The following is a 9,081-nucleotide window of genomic DNA, read 5'->3' as shown; positions in this document are numbered from 1 at the left end:
TTAGTGACTCTCATATAAGGTTTTTATTTTTATTAGCATGCATTAATTAATATGTTTTAAATTAATTAAATTAAACAATATGTTTAATTATGACATTGACATTTGTATATCTATAATATACTTTATTTTTTTATTATATGTATGAGTTTTTGCCTGAGTATGTCTGCACATCACAGAGAGACCAGAAGAAGGTGTCAGATCTCCTGGATTGGAGTCACAGGTATTGTGACCTGCCATATGCATGCTGAGAATGAAAGATAGCTCCTATGGAAGAGGAGCCAGTGCTCTCAACCACTGAGCCATCTCTCCCACCTCTATAATATGCTTTGAACACATTCATCCTCCATTACTTTCCCTTGTTACCTCCCCACTGTGGGAACCCACAGGGGTTTCCTAGTGAGATCTGAGCTTGCTTTACCCAGTAGGGCTGCATAAGGAGATGATTTGACCACATGTGTGGTTACCAGGTATTTGGAAGGGTCCGTACTTGGTTGTGCTAGGGGGAGGTCTGTTGCTCCACCCTTTGACAATCCTTTAAAATGCCCTTTAGAAGAGACAGAAGGGGCCGGTAGATTAGGATCCAGGTCCTCCAGAGGCTATCCTGTGTTTCTCTCTGTCTCTCTCTCCCCTCTATATTTCTATCTAAATCTCTTATCCCTCACTCCTCAAGAGTACCCTGGGGGAAAAAAAGTGGGTGTGGGTTCTCCACACCCAAGTCCTGCTATCTCTCTTCTTTTCAAATAGTATCCCTACCTTCAGTATCTTTCTTTTTGAACCTAGACTCTCCATAGATGATACAATATGTCAACAGTGCTGTGTTAAGTGGGGATATACAAGTATCCCTATCATCATATGCTGACCTTGATATCATATGAAAATCTTTGACACATTCACAAATGTATGTAATGTGTTCTTATTGTTCTCTCCACTCTCACTCTCTCATATCTATCTTCCATCCCTATAAGCTCGACCCCACATCCCAACTAATCCCTCTCCCAAATTCATGACTTTTAGCTTTGTTTTCTGAGCCATTTAGTTTAACCAGAACCATTTGTATGAGCATTAGATTGAACTATCCTTCAGAGCCTGGTGGGAACCAGTTGGTACATAACTAAAAGGAATGACCCCCATCCTCCCTAAATCTACAAATAGCAAATATTTCTGCAGTTAGGCCCCGAGCCCTCCCTTGGTCTGTGCCTGACTGTTTACAGACCCATTCTCATTTGTCATCTCATGTGCAGGCTTCCACAGCTACAGTGAGTTCATAGTTACAATGACTTTGTCTTGCCCAGAATATGGCATTTCACAACCCTTCTCCCTACCTTCTGACTCTTACATTCTTTTCTTGCCCTCTTCTACAATGTCTCTGAGTCTTACAAAGTATAGTATAAATGTCTTGTTTAGGGATAAACACTCATCTGTCACTTATCCTCAGCACCTTGTTCAACCATGAGTCTATATTTACTGCTATTCACTTAAAAGAGGCTTCTCTGACTAAGGCTGAGAGTGACACTGCAATATATATTTTTGAAGGAGGCAAGTGTAATACATACTATGATATATCAATGTTTAATTTAAATATATTTTTATTTACTATTGAGCTTCTACTTTGGTGTGCCTTTTAGATACTGTGGTGTTAATTATAAGAAGAACTAATGAATCCAAGAACTAGGTGGTAAAATCCTGGCCTCCACCATTTGTTAGCTTTTCAGCCTTGGAGAAAGTAAATTCCCCAAGGCTGATATTTATCCATTTATAAAATGAGTAATAGCTATGTCATTGTGAAATGTATTTACTAATGATATATGGTGGTGTGGTAATATTATGCCATTTATATTTAGGAATTATTCAATGAATCTTAGAGGTAATTGTTTTTATTACTATTGCCATTGTAGCACAAAGATAAGTATTACTCATTATTCATTTAAATTCTGCTTTAAGATGCTAGAAGTGCAGGGCAACAAAGATATAAAGAGGGAAGATGAGAACAGAAAGTAAATATAAAGAATGAAATGATATACAGAATGAAATTATATTTCTACATGACATAGAATTCTATTAGTACATTGATTTTGAAGCTGTTATGTCAATCAACTATTGCTAGATTCAAGATCAGGTGAAAAGATAGACATGAAATCTGAGGAGACTTGAGATACTGTGCATGACTACAAAAAAAAAAGGTCCACATGAGAAAGTTGCAAAGAAAGCAGAGGGCATATCTGGAGACTAAAGAGTCAGGAGTAGCAGCAATAAGTAAGGAAAACTATGACTTAAAAGATAAATTGAACCATATTTTGAGTGATCTAGAAGATTATGTTTAGATTATTGTTAGGGTTTATGCTGGTTAAGTAAGTTAGTGGTCGTGGATTCTCCTCCGATATCCATGACTTCACTAACACTGAATAGTTAGCTAGGATTCCAGTACCAGGTATGGTCTCCCTCTTGTTGAGCAGGTCTTAAGTCCAATTAGAAAGTTGTTGGTTACCCACAGATAAGTGTAGTCTTTGCTACTCATCAAAGAAAGTTCTCTTTGCAATGGAAGAGAGAAGAAGCCACTGTAGAAAACCACAGTCAATCAAAATGCAGAGTTGTAGAACCCAGTCCTAATGGATAAATCTACAAAACACTCCCACACCTAAGACTCAGGAAACATTGCACAAAAGCTGGTAGAAAGATATTAAGAGCCATATTAGGGAGTCTGGTGTAAGACTGTGTCTCCTACTAATGTCAGGAGCTATATCTATACAGTTTCACCAACATGACTGTTTAAACATGAGCGAAACAAGGACAACAATGATTGATATGACAAAGTGGACAAGGGAAGATACTTCAACCCTATACAAAGAACTACAAGCAACTAAGGAATACCAAAAATGGAAGAAGTATTCTTCCCCAGTGAAGACCACATCAACTGGTTATCCAACACCAAATGGTCAGCCTTGAAAACATACATAATGTAACATTGTACAGACTGAGCAGGTAATATTTTAGAATAAGTATGTATATACATATATTCATGTAATTGTAATAAACAAAGAAAGGGCCATGAATTTGAAAGAGACCAAAAAAAGCAGAGTGTAAAAAGACACCAGCATCCTGCTATGGCCTCTAAATGTACATATGCACTCATATGCATCATAAACATACAGCACATACATACACATAAATAGTAAAATAATTTTTTTATATCCTGGGGGATATGCAGCCATTGAGGACAAATTTTATATGCCTACCACACATGTAGTGGCATACTAAGTCTATGTCTAGAGAGCAAGCCCACCTACATGAAGCTTAGGAAGTCACAGAAGTGTCTCATTTGGTATTGTAAAGATTAATTCTAAGTTGCACAGCCTAGGCACCATGTGTTTACAGATTCAAACTACAAACATATTGTTACACATATCTTTTAAAAATTCCACTTTCAGTGGCATCATCCTGGGAACTGGAATCAGGCTCTGTTGAGACTCACTTCTAACTCAAAATTAAATAATATAAGTAATATATTAGAAGTAATAATAATACTTCTAATAATAATAATCAGAAATATGTTTCACAATATCTTTGTGTCCTTCAAGGCTGCTGCTTGTGCCCATTTCACAACCTTATTTAGTGATATTCCCAAACTTCTAAATGTTCAGACAAAACCCTGCAATTGTGGTTCTTCACCTTGTTCCTATTATCTCATTGATCAAAATAACTGGCCAACTTTACTTTCAAAATATTTTCAGAATTCATCTGCTTCCCACACTTTTTGGCACTGATTCCATGAAATAAGTTGCCACAACCCCTTCTCTTCTCATGACTGCTACTGCCTCCACCCTTATCTAGTCTCAAAGACAACCCTACTCCCACTGTTAGGAGTCCCACAAAAACATCAAGCTAACACCCATAGCATTTTTGCAGATTATCTATCACAGACCCATGCAGGCTCCCTAATTGGTGTTTCAGTCTCTGTAAGCTCTCATGAGCCCTGCTTTGCTAAGGATGCTATGAATGTGTTGCTCTGATTGATTGATAAATAAAATGTTGATTGGCCAAAATAGCCAGACAGGAAGTATAGTGTAGGTGGGATAAGGAGAGAGGAGAATACTGGGAGGTAGAAGGCTGAGGCAGAGAGATGCTGCCAGCCACCATGAGGAGAAGCATGATGTAAAATACCAGTAAGCCACGAGCCATGTGGCAAGGTATAGATTTATAGAAATGGGTTAATTTAAGATATAAGAACACATAGTAAGAAGCCTGTCATGTCCATACAGTTTATAAGTAATATAAGTCTCTGTGTATTTACTTGGGGGACACAAGTGGGAGAGATTTGTTCCAACTGCCAGCAGGCCGGGACACAGAAAAACTTCAGCTACACTGCTTAGTTAATGATGTGGTCTGTGTTCTTCTGGTCTCCTTGACACCTCTGGCTCCTATAATTCTTCCTCCCCATCTTCTGAGGGGTCCAACCCAAAAGAGATCTCCAATTTAGGCTCTCCCTCTGCCTAATGTTTGGCTGTGGATCTCTGCATCTGCTCAGCATCACTTGCTATAGGAAGACTCTTTGATGGTGATTGGGCTAGGTACAGATCTGTGAGTATAGCAGAATATCATTAGGACTCAGTTTACTGATTCTTTTTCTATCCTAGGTCTCTGGGCTATACAGCCTCCAGTTCCTGGTCACCTAGGCAGTGTCAGGTATGGACTCCCTTTTGTGGGTTGAGCATCAAATTAGACCAGTCTTTGTAGAGAGCCGTGCACGGCTGTGCCTCAAAGATGGTGCCAGCGTCCGGCTTCCGCCTTCCCGATGGCAGGTGTTCTCTGGGATAAACAACTCCTTATTTGGCTTGGGCGTGGAATCTGGCTTGCTTGCATATGTCTGACCTTATCGGCATTGTCCACGTGGCACTACGGGGTTGGTTGCCCAGTGGCTATAAAGGGCGTGGACTGGCTTTCCCTGGAGTCAGAAGATGGCTTTCCCTGGGGTCAGAAGATTGTTCAAGGTTCCTGAATAAACTGCTTGGAGAAGAGCCTGGTGTTGCGTCTTCCTTGCTGGTCGAGGCAGACGTGACAAGTCTTTGGTTGGCCACTCCCACAAGTTCTGTGCCTCCATTGCCCCAGAACATCTTGCAGGCAGGATATTTTGTAGGTTAAAGGTTTGTGACTGGGTTGGTGTCCCAGTTCCACCACTGGGAGTTGCCTGGATACAGAAGATAACAGGTTGAGGCTCTGTATCTTCCAATACTAGGAGTCCTCATTAGGGTCACCTTTGTAGAATCCTGGGAGTTTCTACTGAAATCACCAGTTTCTAACATTTAAAAATGTTGAGAAAGTGAGTTTGGAAGACAAAAGAAAAATTGGTGTCTGTTCTTGACTATATCGGTGTGACACCGAGTTGTGATAATAACACCAATACTTGACCATGTTTGGCCTCTTGGTAACTCCTCTGAGGTCTTTTGAGTCTTTCAGATACTTGGAATTATTACAATGACTTTTCTCAAGAAACTAGTTAGAATAATCAAACTAGTTTTAAAAAATCCAATATGAATGTACTGAGTTCTCAATGGCCAGGAGCTAGCCTGTGAATTCCCTTATTGGCTCACATATGTGACCTAAGATGTAGTGTTCAGAGACATAAAAACAACTGGGTAGGATGGTTCACTAGATTATAGCTCAACTCTACAGAAGGCTAGCTTAAAAACTATTTACATATGTGTCATCATGTTTAGGTGACACAGAATTTTGCCTTCAGCATAATAGTAATAAAAAAAAATCAACCTAAATTATTTGGCAATAAAGAATAGGTTATATACCAAGATTAATAGTTAAACCTAAGCAGCTAGTAAGAATCTATTAAGAGAGAACTGTGCCTCTCAATGTGAATCTTAAATAGAATGCCATATAAATGTAGTATTCAGTTGTACATTACAAAATTATTGAAATGTCCTATAAATACATAATACAGTCATTTGTGGGGCTTCCATTTATTTACAAAATATGAATTAAACTAGTGCAGTCTAGGCAGACAAATGTCATTTCTCTCACCTTAGTCGTTATGCCCTGGAAGTACCATATAAATGAGATGTGAATTGGATCCCATAACTTCCCTCCATACTCAAGGATTTGCTTCTCTGAAGATGACTCTTTTCATGATGCAACCATTGGACTAATTTATTCCTTACTCATACTTACCTTTCAGGCTTCTTCATCCAGTCTTTAGATTCTAAAATTTATATCTGAGGCTTAGACTGCATTCATGATCCTAAGCCATATGCCTGCCTATACCTACTTAGCTACTGTACTTGGATGTCTAGTAGAGATCTAAACATGTCATATATAAAACAAAGACTCTGATCTCCCCTTCTTAAACCTAAAACACCATACAATAAAGAACCCTTTACAAAGCAAGATGGCTGGTGATGAGGTTGGAGTGACTCCCAGGCAGCCACATCTTTCCTGACAGGATCTCAACACACTGGATGTCACCAAGTTGACACACTTTCACATGAAATTATCAGCAGACAAGCTACAATTAATATTGGTACAAATGGTCACATAGCTCATGGAAAGTCCACTGTGGTAAAGTCTATTTCTGGAGTTCACACTGTCAGATTCAAAAACAAACTAGAAAGTAATACTACCATCAAGTTTGGACATGCTAATGCTAACATTTATAAACTTGATCACCCAAGTTGTCCTAGACCAGAATGTTACAGTTCATGTGGAAGTAGTACACCAGATGAGTTTCCTACAGACATCCAAAGACCAAAGGGAACTTCAAATTAGTCAGGCATGTTTCCTTTGTTGACTGTCCTGGCCATGGTATTTTGATGGCTATGATGCTGAATCGCACAGCAGTAATGGATGCAGCTCTTCCTTTGATAGCTGATAATGAATCATGTCCTCAGCCTCAGACTTCTGAACACCTGACTGCCACAGAAATCATGAAACTCATTTAAAGAATAAAACTGATCTGGTAAAAGAAAGTCAGTCTAAGGAGCAATATGAGAATATTCTTGCATTTGTACAAGGAACAGTAGCAGAAGGAGCACCAATTATTCCAATTTCTGCTCAGCTGAAATACAATATTGAAGTTATCTGTGAGTACATAGTGAAGAAAATACCAGTGCCCCCAAGAGACTTTACTTCAGAACCCTGTCTCATTGTTATCAGGTCATTTGATGTCAACAAATATGGCTACGAAGTTGATGACCTTAAGGGAGGTGTAGCTGGTGGTAGTATTCTAAAAGTAGTGTTAGAGTTAGACCAGGAGATAGAAGTGAGATCTGGCATTGTGTTCAAAGATAGTGAAGGAAAACTCATGTGTAAACCAATCTTTTCCAAAATTGTATCACTTTTTGTAGAACATAATGGTCTTCAGTATGCTTACTGTCCCAGGTGGTCTCATTGGAGTTGGAACAAATATTGACCCCACTTTGTGTAGAGCTGACAGAATGGTGGGACAAGTGCTTGGTGCAGTTGGAACTTTACCTGAAATATTCACAGAACTGGAAATTTCCTATTTCCTGCTTAGATGTCTTCTGGGCATACAAACTGAAGGAGACAAGAAAGAGCAAAGGTCCAAAAGCTGTCTAAGAATGAAGTGCTTATGGTCAACATAGGATCCCTGTCAACAGGTAGAAGAGTTAGTGCTGTCAAGGCTGATTAGAGCAAAATTGTTTTGACTAATCCTGTGTGCACAGAAGTAATAGAATAAATTACCCTTAGCCAAAGAGTTAAGAAATGTTGGTGTGTGATTGGTTGGGGTCAGATAAGAAGAGGGGTGACCATTAAGAATATTCTCATATTTTGGTGATGAAAATTTAACCTTGACTTCTAATATAGGGCCTACAAGTAAGGGTCAAAAGTGGTATACTACATACTAGATTGGATTAAATCTACATTTTAGAAGAAGTTAAACATTCCAAAATAATGTCTGATTTGTCAATAAGTGAAAGTTTGAAGTGAAACTTCGCTACAACCAGACTTTGCTATAGCACACATATCATGAACCTATCTAAAATGAAAATGATCTCTTTTTTTCTTGATTCATCTGTGAGTGGTTCCATGGTGAAGGACAGTTGTTGCTGTCAAAACCAAGGACCCACACTTTCCTTGACCCATTCCCTTTATTTGGCCTTCTATTATCTGAAATTTTAAGGGGAAGAAAGACCAAGGGCTCAAATGAGCAAGGCTCTTAGAAACTGAGTGCTCATTCCCTTGCCACAGGTAACCCTTTGCTCTTAGTTTTTTCCCGGATGGGACCAGAGGAATCCAGCACCACAGTGTCTCACCCTCTTCCAGTGCCCTGAGACTATGTCTCTCTTATTTATGGCTAAAATCTCAGTCTTCCTTGCTGTGGGATGGTCTGTATGTCAAGTGTGTTGCTGATTGGTCAATAAATAAATCACTGATTGGCCAGTGGCTAGGCAGGAAGTATAGGCGGGACAAGGAGGAGAATAAAGCTGGGAAGTGGAAAGCTGAGTCAGAGAGACACTGCCAGTCGCCACGATGACAAACAGCATGTGAAGATGCTGGTAAGCCACGAGCCACGTGGCAAGGTATAGATTTATAGAAATGGATTAATTCAAGCTGTAAGAACAGTTAGCAAGAAGCCTGCCACGGCCATACAGTTTGTAACCAATATAAGTCTCTGTGTTTACTTGGTCGAGTCTGAGCGGCTGTGGGACTGGCAGGTGAGAGAGATTTATCCTGACTGTGGGCCAGGCAGGAAAACTCTAGCTACACTTCCTTCACTGACAAATAATAGTATTATAATGATGGATGACTAATGAGAGTTGACAAAGTTCTGTCCCAGTTGTGTTTTCTGGGGTCTTTGTTTTAGTAACAGAGTCTCCTGCATGATGAACAAGCACTCTACTGCTGACTACTGCCTCTAGCTGTTGTAGTTGGTAGGATTATGGTGTAAATTGTGCTATTAGTAATCTTCGAGCCTTGGAAGAGATAAAGACTATTCAAAAGCAGAGTGTGTTAGTTCTAAGTCTATTCCCCACATGCCTGCAATCTTCCTGTGCTGTGCTTTTGAATTAATCATGGTTTTGCGTAATCAGATACTACATTAGAGCAGTGATTTTCAAC

At 39.4% G+C, this 9,081-nt stretch overlaps 1 pseudogene; it reads left to right on the top strand.

Annotated features, from left to right (window-relative positions):
- The first annotated feature begins 5,950 nt into the window (after nt 1-5,950).
- Nucleotides 5,951-7,941, top strand: LOC128118224 (eukaryotic translation initiation factor 2 subunit 3-like; annotated as a pseudogene).
- Nucleotides 7,942-9,081: the final 1,140 nt, after the last annotated feature.

This window comes from Peromyscus californicus, unplaced genomic scaffold (genome assembly GCF_007827085.1).
Source record: "Peromyscus californicus insignis strain IS unplaced genomic scaffold, ASM782708v3 Scaffold_22__1_contigs__length_63687245, whole genome shotgun sequence".
In the NCBI taxonomy this organism is placed as follows: Eukaryota; Metazoa; Chordata; class Mammalia; order Rodentia; family Cricetidae; genus Peromyscus; species Peromyscus californicus.
Note: the sequence above shows the minus strand (reverse complement) of the source record. Positions and strands in the feature narration are given on the sequence as shown.